The following is a 22,347-nucleotide window of genomic DNA, read 5'->3' as shown; positions in this document are numbered from 1 at the left end:
GCTTGGTGGTGATGAAAGGATTTCTTTTTTTAGTGTAGAAAAGTATTGGTTTGGATCTTATGTGGGCCAGGGACAACATACTGCAATCAAAGAACTGTGTTTTTTTTGGTTTTTAATTTTCCTCTGACTGAGCTGCTGGAACCAGAGAAAATGAGTAACTTAATGAAGCATCATTCTTGGCACACAGATAATTTGGAGGCCTATCTGGGCACATAATGGTAATTCTGTTTGATCAGTCAATGGCCTCTCTTTTGAAACTTCCTAGAAGTCCGTTATACATGATACAGTCGTTGAAGAAATGGACTGTGATTTACTCACCTTTGTATCTCTAAAGTACTTGGTGGTCATCCAGTGCATGTTTATTGATGTAAATTGAATTGAGAAGATGTAGCCCTGCTCGTTCTCAAGCAAGGACAACAGTCAGGCTGGAAGAAGTTTTCTATAAGCATTTTTAAGAAAACCTGCATTAAAATCCAAAGCAAGTTGAAGTTCTGTATAAGAGCGAGAAAAATTGGATATTATGGTTGAATTAGTTCCATGAAAACCATTCAAAGTAGGGATAAAATAAACAGTAATTATGAACCAATAGCAATGAAAGCTTAATGAGGTATTTATTTTAACTAGGTGTCTGGGTTATCTTTTACTCTTTTTTTCTCAATAAGCATTGGATTTTAAACTAGATAAATGGCGGCTAATTCGTGCTAATATTTAGCTGTGTTAAGTAAGATGTATGTTTTTGATATTTAAAAAAAATTTTTAATATTAACTATGACAATTAATTGTTTTTCGTGGTTCAAGCTTGAGGAAAGCGAAACCTAGATAGTGCTATTTGTCTTTTTCACTTACTTATTAAAGGTGAGGTGCTCAGGGTGCAATAGTGACGTGAATGATATCCTTAACTAGTCCAAACCAATCAATGTAAAGACAAACGGCATCGATCACAGTTACCTGGCTAGGTAACATTGTTTTTTAGACTGTGCTATCATTTGTTGGTTTACTCATTGTTTTCTCCTTTGGCGTTTGAGCACCCTGGAAACAGAGGCTCTACCTTCCAACCTGTCATCCCAGTATCCCCAATCTTAACAGTACCTGGCATGTTACCTGCAATTACTAAATGTTTGTTGAATGAATGAATGAATGAGGGAAAGAGTGAATGAACCAATAAATGAAATGCACTTTCTTGTAGGGTACTTTCATGGTCGCACAACTAAAAGCGACCCCTTCCTCCACCCATCAACTCCTCCTTTTAGTACATTTATATGGTACCAGATTAATGTACTTTAGAGTTAGAAGGCTACATTTCTCTCTCCCCTATACATTTTGAACTTTTTCATGGGAAAAGGTTTATCTTTCTCATCTTTGCATTTCCAGCACTCAACACCCAGTGTGGCACATCACTTGTTGAGTAAATTAGTGAAAAAAAATCAATCAATCAATGAATAGATTTGAATACATTGATCTCCTAATCAGTGCCTAACTTTGTACGAAATTCTGTATTAAAAGAGCTCAAAGCGAGAGAGAGGCATGGACATATATACCTACCAAATGTAAAATAGATAGCTAGTGGGAAGCAGCCGCATAGCACAGGGAGATCAGCTTGGTGCTTTGTGACCAGCTAGAGGGGTGGGATAGGGAGGGTGGGAGGGAGGGAGATGCAAGAGGGAGGAGATATGGGGATATATGCATATGTATAGCTGATTCACTTTGTTATAAAGCAGAAACTAACACACCATTGTAAAGCAATTATACTCCAATAAAGATGCTAATAAAAAAAGGGTTAATGTTGTTGAAAAGATAAAAAACATCAGAACAAACCAAAGAGTGAGTCAGAGGAGCGTGCAAATGTGTGGTACAGACTCCTAGGGCTTTGGAAATTGACAGAGTATGGAGATCACTGTAGAAAGAATTTGTCAGAAAAAGCAGGGCTTACATGGGTCTTGAAAAAAGCATTAAAACTTAGATTATGGAAGGATTAAGGAAGCAATTCCATGAAGCTGGAAAAGTGTGAACAAAAGAATGGACATTGGCATTATCCAGAGATACGGTTTCCCACATAGTAACCAGTGAGACTGTGGTCGGAATGGACTATCAAGTTTGGTAAGGACCGGACTATAATTTTGAATATGGTAAAGAAAGTAGATGAATGTCAAGATCAGAATTGAGACTTGGTGCAGCTGGTGCCATGGCCACACATAAAACGGGTAAGGTTATGGTGTAGGTAAAACAGCCTCAAATCTTCAGACTTTGTTGATAAATGTAGACACACACACACACACACACACACACACTCTCTCTCTCTCTCTCTCTCTCTCCCCCTCTCTCTCTCTCTCTCTCTCTCTCCCTCTCTCCCTCTCTCTCTCTCTCCCTCTCTCCCTCTCTCTCTCTCTCTCTCTCTCTCATGCTACCTGTTCATCCCAGATAGGCTAATAGTTCTATTTCTACCCCACAGTTACTCAGGTCTCACTCTGAGGGAAGCTCCCTCTCTGTGAATCTGTAATTGCCAACGCAGGAAAAGTGAAACACAGCGAATTGTGCCCTGGCTCTTGACATTTTCACCTGGTATAACACAGATCACTTTAATTTGTTTTTTGGTTTTTATTTTTAGCCAAAGAACAATTTTTAATTGATGTTCATAGTAAAGAATTTAACCCTTTGTCACATTTTACAAATGTGTTTCCTGACTTTATTTTTTTTTGCCCAGTTTTTCTAGATATTATGGGATGTATCCAGATTATATAAAACTTGCCAGTTTTCTTTCAGAGCTTCACAGTCTGCTCCAGATGATACAAATAAATCTGTGAAAGAGAGTTAGGAAACAGCTAAGGCATTATACGAGTATGTGATGGAAACAGGAAGAAAAGGCAGTTGTTACAAGTTTAGAGACAAATAAAATAAAACCCATCGATATGGATGGAAATGCTGCCGTGAGGATTCCTCATTCTTCCTTTATTCCTCTTCAAGCACTAGAGAGAACAGTGATTTCTATATACCTGAAAGAATTACTCAAATGCCCTGCTGCTTTTTAAAAATAATCTTTAAAAAGAAAGGCAAAATGTTCTGTTATCTATGTGGCCATGCATATATTTAATAGAACTGTAAACTTGAGAGATATATGATATTTTTAGAAATTATTCTTTGGAATAAAATTTATAGTCCAGTGCTCACAAATGTAATTTATACAAAGTACTCTACTAGATAGCATATAAATATTTTACAAAAACTTAGAAATGCAAGCTACTGAAATTGTTCCTCTCAAAGTGAAGACAAAATAAATTCTCTCAACATCCATGATCAAAAGACTTTTCAGCCAGTTTACTGTAAATGATTGGAAAAGGAAATGTAAGGTATAATTTTCACTCATCTAAGAACAATTGCTGAAACTTCATGAAACGAACATCTTAGAAATTATTTTAAGCAAATCAACATGTGCAGGAACTTTACAGCCGAACTATACAAATTCTCTCTGATATATGCTCAAGCTTCTTTTACGCTGCAGACTATAAGGGCAAGGAATGGGATGGTACTAATTTTATGAATTATTTAAGTAAATATGATTGTTATGCACGATAGTTTACTTTTTTTTAATGTGTCAGGTGCTTTTTTTTTTTAACATCTTTATTGGAGTATACTTGGTTTACAATGGTGTGTTAGTTTCTGCTGTATAACAAAGTGAATCAGCTATACATATACATATATCCTCCCTCTGGATTTCAATTGTATCTGATTTTTCAAACAAAAAACCCATACTTTCATATTAGCATATTTCTAAAGTTAGTATAACTATTTTTTAATTAGAAGTGTTGAGTGTCATGGTTCTGGGTTTGGCTGGTGAAAGACACGGAGCCCCTATGATAACTATAGTCAATTAGACATAAGCATCACCTGTCACAAAATATTCACAGCATTATTATCACTGTGAATGATTGAGTTGTCAACTCCATAAGCCAAACAGGGCAGAAGCACCACCTGCAAATATTTTAACATGTATTTATCTCCAGTCAAATAAATAGGTGACTGAGGGCATTTAATAGGAAACCCAAGGAGGCAGAAATACAAGTGGGAGGTGTGTGGTAAGACAGGTGGACTCCTCGCCTTGTGAGGTGCACCTTCCTAGACCTTTCCCTATGCTATTCTAGTATTCTAAGCCTTCAAAAGTCATGTGTGTTGATATAAAGTGTAACAGTGCTGATGCTGTGTATGTCAACATGTCAAGTCATCAAGCATAATACTTTGCAGTTCTTGGCTCAGTACTTGGGCAGATGCCTGGAGGGTGCCTTAAGCTGCTTCAGCCTTTCAACACTGCCTCTACTTGAGTGCCAAAAAGATGTTTTTATTGGAAGTCTATTTTATTAGCCTTTATCCACACGGAATCTCCTGTTTACATTTCTATTTAACTGTAAGTTCTCCACCCTTTTGAAAATGATGAACCTAGGAGTGCATGGTTAAAGGTGGCTGCATTGAGGTTTTTAATGTGACATCAATCATGAATCAGAACGGTTTGCTAGGCGCCTTCTCTGTCAAGCAGCGTGGTTTATTTCACCTCCTCGCATCTGTGCTCATTCTGTAACATGTTATGTCAGTCCCTTCTCATAAACTTCTTGGGCACATGTATACTGGAACTTTACATCAATATGTAATATACAAAAATGTATATGAACTCCTATGAGTTGTGGAAACATATATACAGTGATGTAAGATAAATGGTAATGTTGCTTCACATTCTTCCAATTGATCTGTCCCTAGGCCAGCAAAATAAAAGTAATTAGAAGAGAGTGATTAGAGTTAGCAGGAGATTTGATTTGGTGCCCTCTTCAGAGTGCACAGTCACGTCCAGATGATTCTCAAGTCATCAACCAGAGGATGGCATGTTTGAAAAACACTTTACAACTTGTATCTCACATTCTACCGTGTGACAGTTCAGTGACCAAACATCACCCTCTTTTCTCCTTTCTTGCTGTGATGCAGTGTTGTAGATGTCTGCTTCTAACTTTTCTCATTCCCCACTCCATATATATGGAGATCCTCTCTCTGGGAAGCAATTTTGTCCTTTTGAAATGTTTCTTTTTTTTCGTTTTTACATCTTTATTGGAGTATAATTGCTTTACAATGTTGTGTTAGTTTCTGTTGTACAACAAAGTGAATCAGTCATATGCATACATATATCCCCTCCCTCTTGAGCCTCCCTCCCACCCTCCCTATCCCACCCTTCTAGGTGGTCATAAAGCACCCAGCTGATCTCCCTGTGCTATGCGGCTGCTTCCCACTAGCTATCTATTTTACATTTGGTAGTGTATATATGTCCATGCCACTCTCTCACTTCATCCCAGCTTACCCTTCCCCATCCCTGTGTCCTCAAGTTCATTCTCTACATCTGCATCTTTATTCCTGTGCTGCTGCAAGGTCAGCAGAACCATTTTTCTTTTAGAACCATATATATGTGTTAGCATACTGTATTTGTTTTTCTCTTTCTGACCTCACTCTATAGGACAGGCTCTATGTCCATCCACCTCACTACAAATAACTCAATTTCATTTCTTTTAATGGCTGAGTGATATGCCATTGTATATATGTGCCACATCTTCTTTATCCATTCATCTGTCGGTGGACACGTAGGTTGCTTCCATGTCCTGGCTATTGTAAATAGTGCTGCAGTGAACATTGTGGTACATGTCTCTTTCTGAATTATGGTTTTCTTAGGATATATGCCCAGTAGTGGGATTGCTGGGTCATATGGTAATACTATTTTTAGTTTTTTAGGGAACCTCCATACTGTTCTCCATAGTGGCAGTATCAATTTACATTCCTACCAACAATGCAAGAGTGTTCCCTTTTCTCCACACCCTCTCCAGCATTTATTGTTTGTAGATTTTTTGATGATGGCCATTCTGACAGGTGTGAGGTGATACCTTATTGTGGTTTGATTTGCATTTCTCTAATTATTAATGATTTTAAGCGTCCTTTCATGTGTTTGTTGGCAATCTGCTTATCTTCTTTGGAGAAATGTCTATTTAGGTCTTCTGCTCATTTTTGGATTGGGTTGTTTGTTTTTTTGATATTGAGCTGCATGAGCTGCTTGTAAATTTTGGAGATTAATCCTTTGTCAGTTGCTTCATTTGCAAATATTTTCTCCCATTCTGAGGGTTGTCTTTTCATCTTGTTTATGTTTTCCTTTGCTGTGCAAAAGCTTCGAAGTTTCATTAGGTCCGATTTGTTTATTTTTCTTTTTACTTCCATTACTCTAGAAGGTGGGTCAAAAAAGATCTTGCTGTGATTTATGTCATAGAGTGTTCTGCCTGTGTTTTTCTCTAAGAGCTTTATAGTGTCTGGCCTTATATTTAGGTTTTTAATCCATTTTGAGTTTATTTTTGTGTATGGTGTTAGGGAGTGTTCTAATTTCATTCTTTTACATGTAGCTGTCCAGTTTTCCCAGCACCACTTATTGAAGAGGCTGTCTTTTCTCCATTGTACATTCTTGCCTCCTTTGTCAAAGATAAGGTGACCATATGTGTGTGGGTTTATCTCTGGGCTTTCTATCCTGTTCCATTGATCTATATTTCTGTTTTTGTGCCAGTACCATAATGTCTTGATTACTGTAGCTTTGTAGTATGGTCTGAAGTCAGGGAGCCTGATTCCTCCAGCTCTGTTTTTCTATCTCAAGATTGCTTTGACTATTCGGGGTCTCTTGTGCTTCCATACAAATTGTGAATTTTTTTGTTCTAGTTCTGTGAAAAATGCCTTTGGTAGTTTGACAGGGATTGCATTGAATCTGTAGATTGCTTTGTGTAGTGTAGTCATTTTCACAATGTTGATTCTTCCAACCCAAGAACGTGTTATATCTCTCCATGTGTTTGTATCATCTTTAATTTCTTTCATCAGCGCCTTATAGTTTTTTGCATACAGGTCTTTTGTCTCCTTAGGTAGGTTTATTCCTAGGTATTTTATTTTTGTTGCAATGATTAATGGGAGTGTTTCCTTAATTTCACTTTCAGATTTTTCATTGTTAGTGTACAGGAATGCAAGAGATTTCTCTGCATTAATTTTGTATCCTGCTACTTTACCAAATTCATTGATGAGCTCTAGTAGTTTTCTGGTGGCATCTTTAGGATTCTCTATGTATAATGTCATGTCATCTGCAAACAGTGAGAGTTTTACTTCTTTGCTGATTTGGATTCCTTTTATTTCTTTTTCTTCTCTGACTGCCATGGCTAAAACTTCCAAAACTGTGTTGAATAATAGTGGTGAGAGTGGGCACCCTTGTCTTGTTCCTGATCTTAGAGGAAATGGTTTCATTTTTTCACCATTGAGAATGATGTTGGCTGTGGGTTTGTCATATACAGCCTTTATTATGTTGAGTTAGGTTCCCTCTATGCCCACTTTCTGAAGAGTTTTTATCATAAATGGGTGCTGAATTTTGTCAAAAGCTTTTTTGCATCTATTGAGATGATCATTTGGTTTTTATCCTTCAGTTTGTTAATATGGTGTATCACATTGACTGATCTGTGTATATTGAAGAATCCTTGCATTCCTGGGATAAACCCCACTTGATCATGGTGTATAATCCTTTTAATGTGCTGTTGGATTCTGTTTGCTAGTATTTTGTTGAGGATTTTTGCATCTATGTTCATCAGTGATACTTGCCTGTAGTTTTCTTTTTTTGTGACATCTTTGTCTGGTTTTGGTATCAGGGTGATGGTGGCCTCATAGAATGAGTTTAGGAGTGTTCCTCCCTCTGCTGTATTTTGGAAGAGTTTGAGAAGTATAGGTTTTAACTCTTTGCTGAATGTTTGATAGAATTCACCTGTGAAGCCATCTGGTCCTGGGCTTTTGTTTGTTGGAAGATTTTTAATTACAGTTTCAATTTCAGTGCTTGTGATTGGTCTGTTCATATTTCCTATTTCTTCCTGGTTTAGTCTTGGAAGGTTGTACTTTTCTAACAATTTGTCCATTTCTTCCAGGTTGTCTATTTTATTGGCATATAGCTGCTTGTAGTAGTCTCTCATGATCCTTTTATTTCTGCAGTGTCAGTTGTTACTTCTCCTTTTTCATTTCTAATTCTATTGATTTGAGTCTTCTCCCTTTTTTTCCTGATGAGTCTGGCTAATGGTTTATCAATTTTGTTTATCTTCTCAAAGCACCAGCTTTTAGTTTTATTGATCTTAGCTACTGTTTCCTCCATTTATTTTTCATTTTTTTCTGATCTGATCTTTATGATTCTTTCCTTCTGCTAACTTTTTGTTGTTCTTCTTCTTCTTCTTTCTCTGATTGCTTTAGGTGTAAGTTTATGTTGTTTATTTGAGATTTTTTTTGTTTCTTGAGGTAGGATTGTATTGCTATAAACTTCCCTCTTAAAATTGCTTTTGCTGCATCCCTTAAGTTTTGGGTTGTCATGTGTTCACTGTCATTTGTTTCTAGGTATTTTTTGATTTCCTCGTTGATTTCTTCAGTGATCTCTTGGTTATTTAGTGGTACATTGTTTAGCCTCCATGTGTTTGTACTTTTTACCTGTACTGTTTAGCCTCCATGTGTTTTTATTTTTTCCTGTAATTGATATCTAGTCTCATAACATTGTGGTCAGAAAAGATACTTGATACGATTTCAATTTTCTTCAATTTACCAAGGCTTGATTTGTGACCCAGGATATGATCTATCCTGGAGAATGTTCCATGTGCGCTTGAGAAGAAAGTGTATTCTGTTATTTTTGGCTGGAATATCCTATAAATATCAATTATTCTTGAAATGTTTCTTTATTGCTCTTCAAGACTCAATCAGTTAGGTCTTCTAAAAGACTTATGCATGAGTGTCTCTTTCCTGTTTTACATTTTTAATTTTCAAACTTATCAAACATAATTCAGTCAGATCAGAGGCTAGAAAAATATATAAAGCTAGAAAGGAGGTGTGATTTGGCATTGATACAATAATTCCTTAAAAATCTAAGTGAATCATCTTACTATTTTTAAAAAGATAATTAAATAAATTATGTGCCTAACAATAAATTAATTTTTAAAACCAGTAATTTATCTTCCTACATATAAATAACTAGGTAGACAATATAAAAGAAATACATAGTCCACTTATAATAGAGCCAAAAATTAATAAATATCAAGGAAAAAGCTTAAAGGAATTATAAGAGATATATGAAAATAATATTTAGAATATTACTAAAGGTCATAAAAGAAGGTGAATAAATGTGAGGACATATCTATTTGAAATAGAAAACAATATTATGAAGCTATTCATTCTACCTAAAATAACTCAAAAAAGTGAAATCAGGGGCTTCCCTGGTGGTGCAGTGGTTGAGAGTCCGCCTGCCGATGCAGGGGACACGGGTTCGTGCCCTGGTCTGGGAAGATCCCACATGGCGCGGAGCGGCTGGGCCCATGAGCCATGGCCGCTGAGCCTGCGGGTCTGGAGCCTGTGCTCCGCAACGGGAGAGGCCACAACAGTGAGAGAGGCCCGTGTAATGCAAAAATAAAAAAGAAAAGTGAAATCATTCTGAATTTCATATATAAATAGTGAATATGAGAAAATAGCTGTTAGCAAAAATAACAGTAGTAAGGAGAATCTACATATTAGGAAAATTTTACAAATCTGTGTCAATTAAAACATGTTTATACTTGCACATTAAAACATAGTGGAAGAACAAAATAGAACATCCATTAGCAAATCCAAATACATTTAGGGATTTTCCTATGATAGAGCAATGAAAATATGTGAGGGAATGTAAATTAGTCAATATGGAACTTGGTAAGCTATAGCTTCTAGAAAAATAAATAATAACATTTTTATATCAAAATAGATACTTGATTATACTTGAATATTTAAAAACAATACAGACACACAAACAAAAGTATTAAAAGAACTCTCAGGACAATGTATAGATACACATATAATATTGGAAGCGTGTGTCTTTCTAAGCAAGAGAACCAAACCCAGATGCCACAGGGGAAAAGGTGAAAAATTGGATAATATTTTCAAAGCTTCATGAAAAAAAAAGAGTATAAACAACATTAAAAGAAAAAGTATAAATTTTTGGAAAATATTTCTAGCCTAAATGATGGCAATGCCCAATTTGATTATTAGCAGCAGTGGTCTTGGGTTAAGATTGATGTTCAGACTGCCTATGATTGAATAGACTTCATTCACCTACAAGTATACTTAGGCTTCAAAAAGGATCAAGGACAAGCAACAGCATAATGGGTGCTCAGTTATGCTGAACAGGTTCTAAGTATCCCAACAACTTGAACTGGGATAAACATGGTCACAATGGAGGAGATTGAGTGGGTGGGACTACCACAGACCAGGACAGCCATCAGCTCCAGGGGCACTTCAGCTCTTACACCTTGCTAATGATGTAACTCCTCAGAGATATGTGTCCGCCCCATTCTCTGGTGCATCTGCCTCTCATCATTCCCAGGTTACTCACTGATTACAAGTTATGCCTGTGGTTCCCAAATTTTACTGCCCATTTGAATTCTGATGCCCAGGCAGCATTCATGCCAATTAAATAATATATGGGGGCGGGAACCCAGGTATTGGGATTTAAAAAGCAGTATCCTGTTTTTCCAGTTTGCTGCAAAGTATGGGAACCATCAGATTACTCAGTAAGCAAACTGGACAATCAAGTACATACTCTTAGTTTAATACAAAACATAATCAGCAGGATGCTGATTCATCTTAGATCCAGTGTACTCCTATACATTTCCTGAGTATGTGTTGCAAGAAGGATTTGGCTAAAGATCAAGGCTAGGTTAAAAAAAAAGCTGGGGTTGGGGAAGGAAGGACTGGGATTGTGGGATTAGCAAATATAAACTATTATATATATAGGATGGGTAAACAGCAAGGTCCTACTGTATAGCACAGGGAACTATATTCAGTATCCTGTGATAAACCATAATGGAAAAGAATATGAGAAAAAGAATGTATGTGTATAACTGAGTCACTTTGCTGTACAGCAGAGACTGGGTCAATTAAAAAAAAATTCAATAAAAAAAAAATTAAAAAAAACAAGCTATAAGCCAGATGTTAACTCTGTCCTTCTAATGGGAAAGATCCAATTTCCTTAATATTTAAGGCTATGCTGTCCAGTATGGTAGCCACTAGCTATATAGGGCTATTTAAATTTAAATTAATTAAAATGAAATAAATTAAAAATTTTCAGTCATACTAGCCACATTTTAAGTGCTCAGTAGCTATATTAAGCCAGTGGTTACTATATTAGACAGTGCAAATAGAAAACATATCAATCATCACTGAAAAATTCTATTAGCACAGGTACAAAACATTCTTTAAAATTAGTAACAAAAAGCAAAGCTTTAGGGGACTTCCCTGGTGGTGCAGTGGTTAAGAATCTGCCTGCCAATGCAGGGGACATGGGTTTAAGCCCTGGTCCGGGAAGATCCCACATGCCGCGGAGTACCTAAGCCTGTGCGCTGCAACTACTGAGCCTGCGCTCTAGAGCCCATGAGCCACAACTACTGAGTCTGTGTGCCACAACTACCGAAGCCTGCATGCCTAGAGTCCATGCTCCACAACAAGAGAAGCCACTGCAATGAAGCCCGCGCGCTGCAACAAAGAGTAGTACCCGCTCGCCGCAACTAGGGGAAGCCTGCGTGCAGCAATGAAGACCCAACACAGCCAAAAATAGATAAATAAATAAATTAGCTAATTTAAAAAAAAACAAAAAAACAAGGCTTTATTTTTTTTAAAAAGTAGGCAGAATACAAACAGGTAGTTCATAGAAAGGAAAACATGATATATAAATATGTAAAAGTGTCTTCAACCTAATTTAATATTGAAGAAATGCAACACTTCCTAAAAGAGTGAAAGAAATGGGAATTTTGGAACTACAGTGTTATTTAAGACATTATTTTCCAAATTGTGGTATATAACAAAATGATATCTTCTTTAATTTTAATAGTTATGCATTTACTGTAATGACTTTTCTTAAAATTTTTTAAATTGTTACATCAAGTCCATGGTATATTATGGATACTACTGTTTAACACAAGAATAAACTAAAAGTGAATTTTTAAAAGAAGCATTTTAAAAACAAGAAGAATGAATACTTATTAAATACTTAGTATATGCCAGGCACTATTCCACTATTCTACATGCACTATATATTGATTTATACTAATATATATATATATATATTCAATTAATTTTCACAATCCAGTGACTTAGGTACTATGATAACGCCTATAGCGTGTGCAAGAAAACTGAGGGATGATGAGATTATTTTCCCAAGGCCACACACCTGGATGGGGCAAGATTTTGACCCCCAGTAATCTGGTTTAAGTATCCTCTATGCTATATGTTCAAGTATCATGTGTGTGAAATCAACATTTGGAAGGAGAACTCAACTGATTAAAAGCATGAGAAACATTGCCCTGAGGCATGGGGAAAGAGACACTCCCATACTCTCTTGATGGGAGAATAAATAGATACAGACTCTTTAGAAGGTAATGAAGGTAATGAATGTTTTAGTGTGTTGAAGGAACACTCTAAAGGGCTCCTCCCTTCCCCTCACCTGTCAGGCTCTCTCTGGTGCCCAGCAGGAAGCTTGCTAACACGGGGGCCTGGGACTCTCAGCCTCTGTCACTCAGCGCCCTCTGTGTCTCCATCAAAACAATGTTGGCTAATGCTTTAAATCTATCCAAATATATCATCTACACCAAAACCCAACTCAAACCAGGGATTTATCCCGCAAGTTCACTTGCCCTGTGCAGAAGAAAAGGATGCAAGAATCTTTGTTGCAACATTGTCCATAGTAGTAAAGTAATATCAATCCAATCCACCGGGAACAGGTCACTTGCTTAAGTAAATTATACTACCTCTGCACAGTGGAATACTGTATGGCCATCAGACACAGATGATGTAAAAATACACTGGCCATTTCTGGTGTGAATTCCAAAACCAATGTAAAATTTTGAATTGAAGTGTCATTTGATACTAAAGAATAAATCTTAAGGAGTGAAGAGAAAGAGATGGGGACAATGGGTGGAATATATATTTATTTATTAAAAACGCAGGTAAAGATTGGATTTATATGAGGTTTCAAAAGGGATAATCTGGGAGTGAAAGAAACAAAGGATAACAGAGAGGAATGGACAGGAAATGATCCAATTATTGAATTTTTAAGAAAAACAGATGATGGATATTTCCCACTTATATGACATTATGTTGTAACATTTATTGATAGTATCGAGCCTATGGGAGTTATCAATATATAGCATCATATATTATTTTAATATTTCTTTTAGTAGTTTAAATATACATTTATATTTATATAATGGTTGGGTGGCACTTATATGTGCAGCATGTCATCTAATCTTTGATCATAGAATAGAAAACCACCATAGTTCTGATACTAAATTGGTTTGTGAGTCAGTACTCAGTCAGAAAATCAGAAATTACTCCAGGCATCTGAAACTGCAAAGTCATTCTGGGAAATTGGTTACAGGTGATGGAAAAGCAGATCAAAGCAAATCACGTGTGAGGTGGTGAGCAGCTCAGAGCCTAGCAACAGCAAGCAGATGCTATAACTCTAAGAGTGGAGGGACAGTGAGAAGGTTGTGTTTGCAGAGCTTGTGGCTGACATTGGCCAGATAGTGCTAGAATCGTGGCGAGGCTGCCCAATAGAGGATTCTGGAAGCAGGGCGGGTCCATGGGGGGAGCAGGAGCCTTGTAAGAGGCTCAGCTGCTACCAAGAAGCTGCCTGCGGCAGAGCAAGAGCAGAGAGGAATATCCTGGCTCCTCCCTTCCCCTCACCTGTCAGGCTGTCTCTGGTGCCCAGCAGGAAGCTTGCTAACACAGGGGCCTGGGACTCTTAGCCTCTGTCACTCAGCACCCCCTGTGTCTCAGAACAGAGCAGGGAGACAGTGATTCATGGTTCTAAGTGAAACAAGCACACGACCAGCACAGCCCTAAGAAGGTGTATTCCCAAGGACAACTCACCTCTATGAACTTCTTACAGACTGAGGTATTGATACTTACTGAGTGATCACTCATTCCTTTCAGTAGTAAAATTGCATGCTTCTCCATCAACCCATAAAGTCCATCAATAATACCTTGATACTGAAGGAATTGAGATTTAAGATAGTAAGTTCCCACCTAAGTTCATGTTAACTAGAGCCAGATTTATAAAGTTTTTACATTTAGCTCTTTTTCCTCCCAATATCAATGAATATACAAAGCTAGGAAAGAACAGTATTTCAAAATATACTGAAGGAAAAGAATTCATGGTGTAGATTAAATCATTGGTTTAGTGTCATTTTTTACACATCATCTACTCTAAGGCAGGAGGACAAAAATAATAAATTATGAATGAGTCCTTTGTTGTTTATCAAAATATGTATTGTAGTTCAGGGCATAGTTTTGCTTTTTATGTGGGAAAGGTAGCATTGCTCTATTTCTCATCAGGCATTTTGCAGATGAGTCCAGGGCTCACTGCAGAGGACCAGGTACAAGAGTGTGTCTGGATTAATACACATTTGTTTTTGCCTCTGGGATGGGGCTGTTACACGCATTTGCTGTATGAAAACAGCACGCTGCTGTCTTACTGAAATGTTTCTGCTTGGCTGGCAGACATGATGGCCCCACCCAGCTCCAGATCTGGCACATTTCACTGGCTGCTTCCTCATGTCCCACAGCTCCAATTTCAGACACTTAATTGCCGCTCTTGGGACATTCACCAAGGTTTCTTGTATTTTCACACCTCTCTTCTGGGTCATGCTCTTCATTTATCTGAGGCATGCTTCATCCCTTCCAACTTAGGGCCTTTCAGTCACTTACTTTGTAGTCCAGCCTGCCCCATCACTTCTCCAGTGGTCACCAACTCATCTCTAGAGTCTTACTTCCAATGACGTCCTCCATAGTGTTATTTCCAAGAAGCGCTTGTGGAGTACTTTGCGTGGTTTGTATAACCTTCATCAACTGAATTTCAAACTCATTCATATATTTTTCATTCTCCTTCACTATACTTACATGTTTTCCTTTGTTCCAAATTTTATGCTTGACAGAAATACCCAAGTGCTACCGGCTAAAATGCATGCTATGTGTACTGAATTCCTAGGAGGTAGGAGATATTCCAAGGAGATAGTAAACATGACTGGAGATAGGACCACCATACTTTTTTGCTAATGTGGTTTAGAATAGATGTTAATAAAAACGTAATAGTAAAAGGAAACACTTTTGTGATTACTTACTTCAAATCCAAAATACAGTAAACTGGTGATGTGTCTACCAGTTTACAATACAGAGGTCTGTGTGTGTACTGAGATGAGGGTATCCATCTGATATTTCGTATAAGTATATAAAAGAAGAACTCCTAGCCATAAGAACCAGGACTTGAACCGTTTGGTTTTTTCCATCCATATTCCCGATTGCCTTTAGGAGTCCTGCCTCTGAGTTGGTATTGTCTAAGACTTTCTCTTTGTATTGTTATCTACATCTTACTCCTTTCAGAAATGTTCATAAAGAATAATCCTTGATTTAGAAGAGCCGTGCTTTAGAAAAGGGTTAGGGCATTTGTCCAGAAGTAGCCATGAGGATAAAAGGAGGAAAACAGGAAGCACAAATACTAGGAAATTTTCTGCAGAGCTGTGTCTGTAAATCAGAGACATGCAGTTCAAAAGAAATCATATTTGATTGGTATCCTGCAAATGAAAATTTTATCTGGCTTTGAACCCCTATATTCCCTTCTGTGCTTCTTATTGTTATTATTAATCTCTCCTACTGAAAGGTTGTCTTCCTTTTGGAGCCTTGAACGTTTTAAGTGCTCAGTAATAGGGTTCTTTTTCAATGAGAGAGAGAGAAGAGAAGAATTGCTGGAGCAGTGAAAAGGGAGATCCTCAGGGAGCAATGGCTTTATTACAATATGTCAGAGTCATCATGAGCTGGGGGTGAGTGGGGAATACAAGTTTCAGGAAAAAAAACTTGTATTTATTTTAGCAAGTTTGTGGAAAAGTTGCAGAAAATTGTCCCAAGAGCTACAAAGCTATTATCGTAATGGCAGTTCCATTTTTTGCACTCTGAAATTTAAAGGTAAAAAAACCTTTTTCCAGTATGTCACTTTGGAAATAGATTTTTGATCCTTAGATTAGAATAAATACATGAATTAATTAAGCTCACAGTGATATTTATGCTTTCTTTAAAAATTTGCATGTCAAAGATGACAAGTAAATACAAAAACGGCTCTAAATTAGAAAGAAATTTGTCTGTTCAATCTCTCTCTCTCTCTTTTTTTTTTTTCCCATAAAATCAAACTCTTTGGATACATGGCCACACAAACATTGAATTTCCATATGGGCTCCTCTCACATTTTTGGTTTGTACTTTTAAATTCTTAGCCTTTGAGCATTTAATTCATCTGAGCTGTATACACTTGACTATAGCACAATTTTTTAAAAGATGTTTTCACAAGGAACTACATTTTGTGTGATTACAACAGGTCTATATATTTGTGAAATATATTCCTTCTGTTTACTTCTATTTACAGTCTGCTTAGAACATTGCATAGGGCTTTTTGTACTGGAGTCCTCTGTGACATGGGCATCTATACAACTTTTCACATTGGACCACACCATAGAACCTGGCTGTCTCCTGCCTTTACTCCCTGGAAAGTCCCTGTGAATTATCTCTCCTCTCCTCTCCTCCACTGAAACTCACCATCCCCAGGCTCTGGATTGGAAACAGAATAAATATGACTGGATCTGATAATCTGGGGCAACAGTAGCAAACGCCATCAGCACACTGTCTCAATTTCTGTACCCATGCTTAGGTTGGCTTTCTGGAAACCATGGTTCTATTTCTCTAGTCTGATCCCAGAGTGACTTCAATAGTCGGGATGTCAAATCAGGTCCAGTTCAAAGTACCAGAGCTATAGCATGCAAAAGAAGGAAGAGATGGCAGGCTATGGAGGGCAGTTGAAAAAGTCATCTCTGTTACCAGACTGCATGCCTTCAGATACAGGCACCATCTCTTTCAAGCTGTGTGATTTTGGACAAGTTGCTTTTACCTCGTCTGCAAATTGGGCATAGGAATAATACACGCCTTAAAGAATTTGTGTGAGGGAGGAAGGAAGAGAGAGGAAGAGAGGGAGGGAGGGAGGAAGGGACCTTTGCAGAATTAAATGCAAAAAAAAAAAATTAAAAACTCATGCCAAAGGTTTTTTAAAAAATATAAACACCTTTATGAACTTGGCAAAGAATCAGGTGAAGAATAGTATAGATTTTCGATCTGCTGACAATGGCGCCATTCTAAAGAGTTCAGTAGTCAGCATTTTAGTACTCAGCACACAACTACATAAGGACTAGAAGGGCTGAAATCTTCAGCGGCAGCTTTGGAATTTTGTGTCTTTCCCTAGAGGCAAAAATGAAATACCTGCTTAACTGCAAAAGATTAAGTATCTAAGACTTTAAAAAATAAATAAAAGTACCATGTGATTAAAAAAAAATCATGCAAAATTAGCAATAGATCTGAGGTTATCAGCAATTCATCTGTGAGGTGAAAGTAAATGCCTGACCGAATGCAGTGGTTTTTTGGAAGGGAACCATGGTAAGAACGAGGGGAGAGGAAATGGCAAATACTATTCCCAGTAGTTTGGCTGTGTGGAGAAAGGAAGTGGAATGATGGTAAAGAGACAGGATAAGTGATGCAGAGACAAGTAGAGGACTTGTTAGTGGAGAGACTTGAGCTTGGTGAGAACTTGAGTGGGAGCCCATGGAGGTCCAGAGGTTGAACATGAACGGGTGATTCCAGAGGTAGTGAGTGGAGCAAGGGGATCCAGATCCCAGCTGGTTTTGAAGAGAGACATATCTTTATACAAGAAGAAGAAAAAAATAAAGATGGATTTGAACTTCAGTCCATAGAAGGTCTCTCAAGGGGCAGAAAGTTCCTGTGTTTACTGAGAACAAAGAGAAGTGAGAATGGTGCCGACTAGGAAAAGAATCTCGATGTTGCACTGAGAGCCCAGTGCAGGCTGGAGACCACACACAGGGCGCCTGTGTGCACTGTTGTTTGGTTTTCTCCAGCTGTGGGCAGCTGGCCATGTGCAGGAGCAGAGGGTGTAGTTTCTTAGTCTGACCTGGTGTTGGAATCTATGGGAATACTGTGATGGGAGGACTTGTCTAGAACAAGGACACATTTGGGCTGGCAAGAGCATAGAAGAAAGAAAGCGTCATAGAGTTAGCACCATGTAGGGGAGGAAGTGAAGTCGGGGGCAGGGGTGCTGATGGAAGACTGTGTTAGGCAGGGTTCTCCAGAGAAATGGAACCAATAAGATGTTGAACAATAGATTTATTTTAAGGAATTGGGTGATGTGATTGTGGAGGTTTGGCGAATCCAAAATCTGCAAGGTAGGCTGGCAGGCTGGAGACACATAGGAGAGTTACAGTTCGAGTCTTAAGCAATGTGCTAGCAGAATTCCCTTCTTCTAGGAAGGTCAGTCTTTTTTCTCCGAAGGCCTTCAACTAATGGGATGAGGCCTACCCACGTTAGGGAGCGTAACCTGCTTTATTAGAAACTCTACTGCTTTAAATGTTAATCTCATCTTAAAAATACCTTCATAGAAACATCTAGAAAAATATTTGACCAAATGTCTGGGTACTGTGACCTAGTCGAGTTGACATGAAAAATTAGCTGTCACAGAGATGGAAGGTGTCAAAGGTACGGTGGAGTTTTTGAGGCTGAAAAGTAAATAAGAGTTGGGGCTTCCCTGGTGGCGCAGTGGTGGGGAGTCCGCCGGCCGATGCAGGGGACGCGGGTTCATGCCCCGGTCTGGGAAGATCCCACATGCCGCGGAGCGGCTAGGCCCGTGAGCCATGGCCACTGGGCCTGCGCGTCTGGAGCCTGTGCTCCGCAACGGAAGAGGCCACAACAGTGAGAGGCCCGCGTACCGCAAAAAAATTAAAAAAAATAAAAAAAAAAAAGTAAATAAGAGTGGAATTGAGAGAGCTAGAAAGTCCAGTTGTCTGGGATCAAAGAGTAGAATTATAAGCACTTACAATTTCAAAGATGGCGCAATCACAGGAAATGATTAAGGAAAAAGGAGCACGTGAAGGTCATTTAAGTCCAGGATGTTTTATAGGTCATCCAAAGGGTATTGAAGCAGAGAGTTGCTGAGAAGTTTGTAATGAGGATGAGGAAATGACCTTTAATTTGGGAGAGGACCCAAGCTGAGAGGGCCAGAATTGGCTGTAACCAGCTGATATTCATAAAGGAGGAGAAATGAGTTTTCTTTTTTTTCCTTTTGCTGGCTTATTATTCATGAGGAAGAAAGAAAAATCATATGGAATTGACAGAAGATCTATAAAAAAAACTTACTGACTCCATAGACGTGTAGCATTTGGGAAAAGTGAGCAAAATTCACTTTTGGTTCCAAAGTGCTAATTTGGATTTCACGGGATATGCTAATCTCTTTTGGAAGCTCCCTCACAGACACACCCAGAGATAATGTTTTACCAGTTATCTGGGCATCCCTTAGCCCAGTTAACACATGAAATTAGTCATCACAGATGCCTTTCACTCTGCATCATTCCTCAGCTATTATAGAATCTAATTAAATCAGCCCTACTTTTTGGTTCTTAACAAATCATTCCAATTCACAGAAAGACATGGGAAATAGGAGAAAAGAATGCAAAGGGCTCATGAGTTTTGGAAGTGACTATGGAAGGCATCCTAGGGGAAGTTCACATACCCAGAAAAAGAATGAAATTAACAGAAACTCTTACCACAATCTAGGGGTTAGATAGTTTTCCTTTCCTATTTCTCATTCTATGTATAAGTTTCTTTTCCATTAAAAATTTAATTTGTGAAATTTATTTTATCATTTAAACTTTCTTTGGACTTTAGAGTTGGCGTTGGTTTTACTTTCTGTCTTTCTCCATTTCTGATTTTAGCTGAGTCAATTCCAAAATATGACACTCTTCCACTTACTGATTTTGTCTTATTATTGCCATCCTACCTTGTACATGGCAGCCAGAGGTCACACCCTCATTACTCAGATTATCATTCGCGTGAGATGCATCTATTAATCACAGCTTTCCTCCCAATAGAACTGTAGATTAACCAAGCTGTGACATTATCTTTTGAGTGCCTTCTGATATTCTACTTCTAATTTAGTAGTTACGTGCACACACCTCAGTTTCAATCACTACTGACTGATCTTAGCTGGTTCTGACCAGGACAGTGGTCCTCATCTTTTCTCTAAATTGATTCATGGTTGTGGCATATTCTGGCTTCCTGTACCGTACTTGGGCTAATGATATGTGAAGGATTTCTCTATGCTTAAGTTCAGATTTGAAAAGATATGCTTAATATCTATAAAATGGTGTACGTCTTGACGACCTCGGGGTATGAAGTCCTTGGTTGTGAGTGTATTTGTCTGTCTAGTTTAATGACATTTGCTCAAATGCTTGATGTCCCAAGTCAGAATTTCATAGTGAAAGTTCTACATATTTTTTGAGGAAAATACCAACTAAAGCTCAGGTTTACTGCAGTTTTGCAAGACATTAGGTCCATTATTTTCTGCTGGAAAATGTGCTCAAAATGGCCCTATATACTTAGGACTAGATCACATACACTATTATTTATTTTAATTTAAATAAGATATTATATCTAAAGGGTTTGTGGCATCCAAAATGAAATCAGTGGGGTTGAGGATGGTGACAGATTGCTGAGGGAATCAAACCATTTCTGGCATGGGCAGACAGAACTAGGAATTACATATTCTGAAAAACTACATGCCTCTCTGTATCACGTAATTGGTCTCGGTCTCACTGATGAAAATGACGTTAGAAACTAAGTTCCTTCGGATTGCAAGATTACTTTGAAATTAGTGTTGCTATACTTTAAAGGGAAATGATCGGTACATTTTGTAGTCTGTATTTTTTATGCTTTTCCCCATTTTTTAAAATGCAAACAATTATGTGAATAGACTCAAGCAAAGTGTAACAATAAGAGGACTAAGAGATGAGTTTGAAACTGAATGTGATTAGGGGAACTTTTTTTTTTTCTTAAAAACTTTCATCAGTTGCTTGTTATTAGAAATACTGCTTCTATATAGCTGAAGAGCTGTGTTCTTATGACTAGACAATGCTTGGAACAGAACAATGTGTACTTGAATCATCCATAAATATGTAAAAGTTCCGATGATACAGCAGTTACCAAGGATAGAGCCAATGTGTGCTCAGGAAGTCATATATATAGGATGCTTCTTCCATACCACAAGCATCAATATGTGCACCTTAGAATGCCCAGAAAAAATTATGATGCATCGTGAACTTGCAGTTACTTTCTTTTCAGTTAGATATCTGCCGCTGTAATTATTACCATATTATTACTGACTATCCCTGGACCTTCTCTCCTGTTATTCTCCTTTGCGACTGTGCTTTGCAACTTTCCCAAGTTTTCTCTGTACCTTATAACTACTTTACTTGATTGCCTATTATCATTTATCCACAATTACTTTTTCCGAAAACTTTCTCAGGAATTTATAGATACTTTCACATTATCGTCCCCAAAACACATTTCACTGGATGGGCTAAACTTTAAAATCTAACAATTTTAATGAAGGCACCTCTTTTTTTTTTTTTAAAAAGTTGACATTCTCCAAAACTCTGTGCCTCCTGGAGACATTAAGATAGAGGCCACTCATGTGTGTTTGGAGTGAGTCCCCAAAGCTGACACATGAGACAAGACACAGTAGCTTCCTTGTCCCCCACCCCCCAGTCTTCTCTCAGCAGAGACTCTGACAGATGCACAGCTGTCTCCATGAGAACTCGTGGTAATAATTCTGATGTCATGCTAGTGAAAAGAGGATGCAGGTGGACAGTGATACTTGAGGAATTAGGCTGGAAAAGGCTCCAAATTTTACTGTAGGTTGGCCTGGACTCTACTTACCCTTCCTTCATGGGATCATCACTTCTCATCTGGCTAACCCTTCAAGGGTGAAGACCATTTAAAAAGATTAATACATTTCTTACCTCTACCTGTCACATTTGTTCAATTACCTTGACAAAGACACGGTGAGGAAAATGGGTAGGATATACTACCATTTATATAAATAAAGGGAATAGAAATATACACATGTATTTACATATTTGCTCATATTTTTTAAATAAATGGGAGGATAAGCAAGACGAATTAAAAAAAATGTTACCTCTGTGATAACCTATAGGGAGAAGGATGGAATAGGGATAGGTGCTAGACTTTTCTGGATGTGCCTTGTTTTTTAGATTTAACCATAAAGCAATATACACAATTTAATAATTGTATACCAATATTAAATAAAAATTTGGAAGCTATTTCTAAAGATCAACAGTATCATGAAACAAACCTGTATGTTCAG

The 22,347-nt window shown here is 37.8% G+C and overlaps 1 protein-coding gene across 7 annotated transcripts in view; it reads left to right on the top strand.

The window, feature by feature from the left end:
• CNTNAP4 (contactin associated protein family member 4) overlaps nt 1-22,347 on the top strand; it is a 262,949-nt gene that overhangs the window by 78,529 nt on the left and 162,073 nt on the right. The gene's annotated exons all lie outside the window — the stretch shown is intronic.

Source organism: Tursiops truncatus, chromosome 19, assembly GCF_011762595.2.
Source record: "Tursiops truncatus isolate mTurTru1 chromosome 19, mTurTru1.mat.Y, whole genome shotgun sequence".
In the NCBI taxonomy this organism is placed as follows: domain Eukaryota; kingdom Metazoa; phylum Chordata; class Mammalia; order Artiodactyla; family Delphinidae; genus Tursiops; species Tursiops truncatus.
The sequence above is the reverse complement of the archived record's forward strand: the minus strand, read 5'-3'. Positions and strand labels throughout refer to the sequence as shown.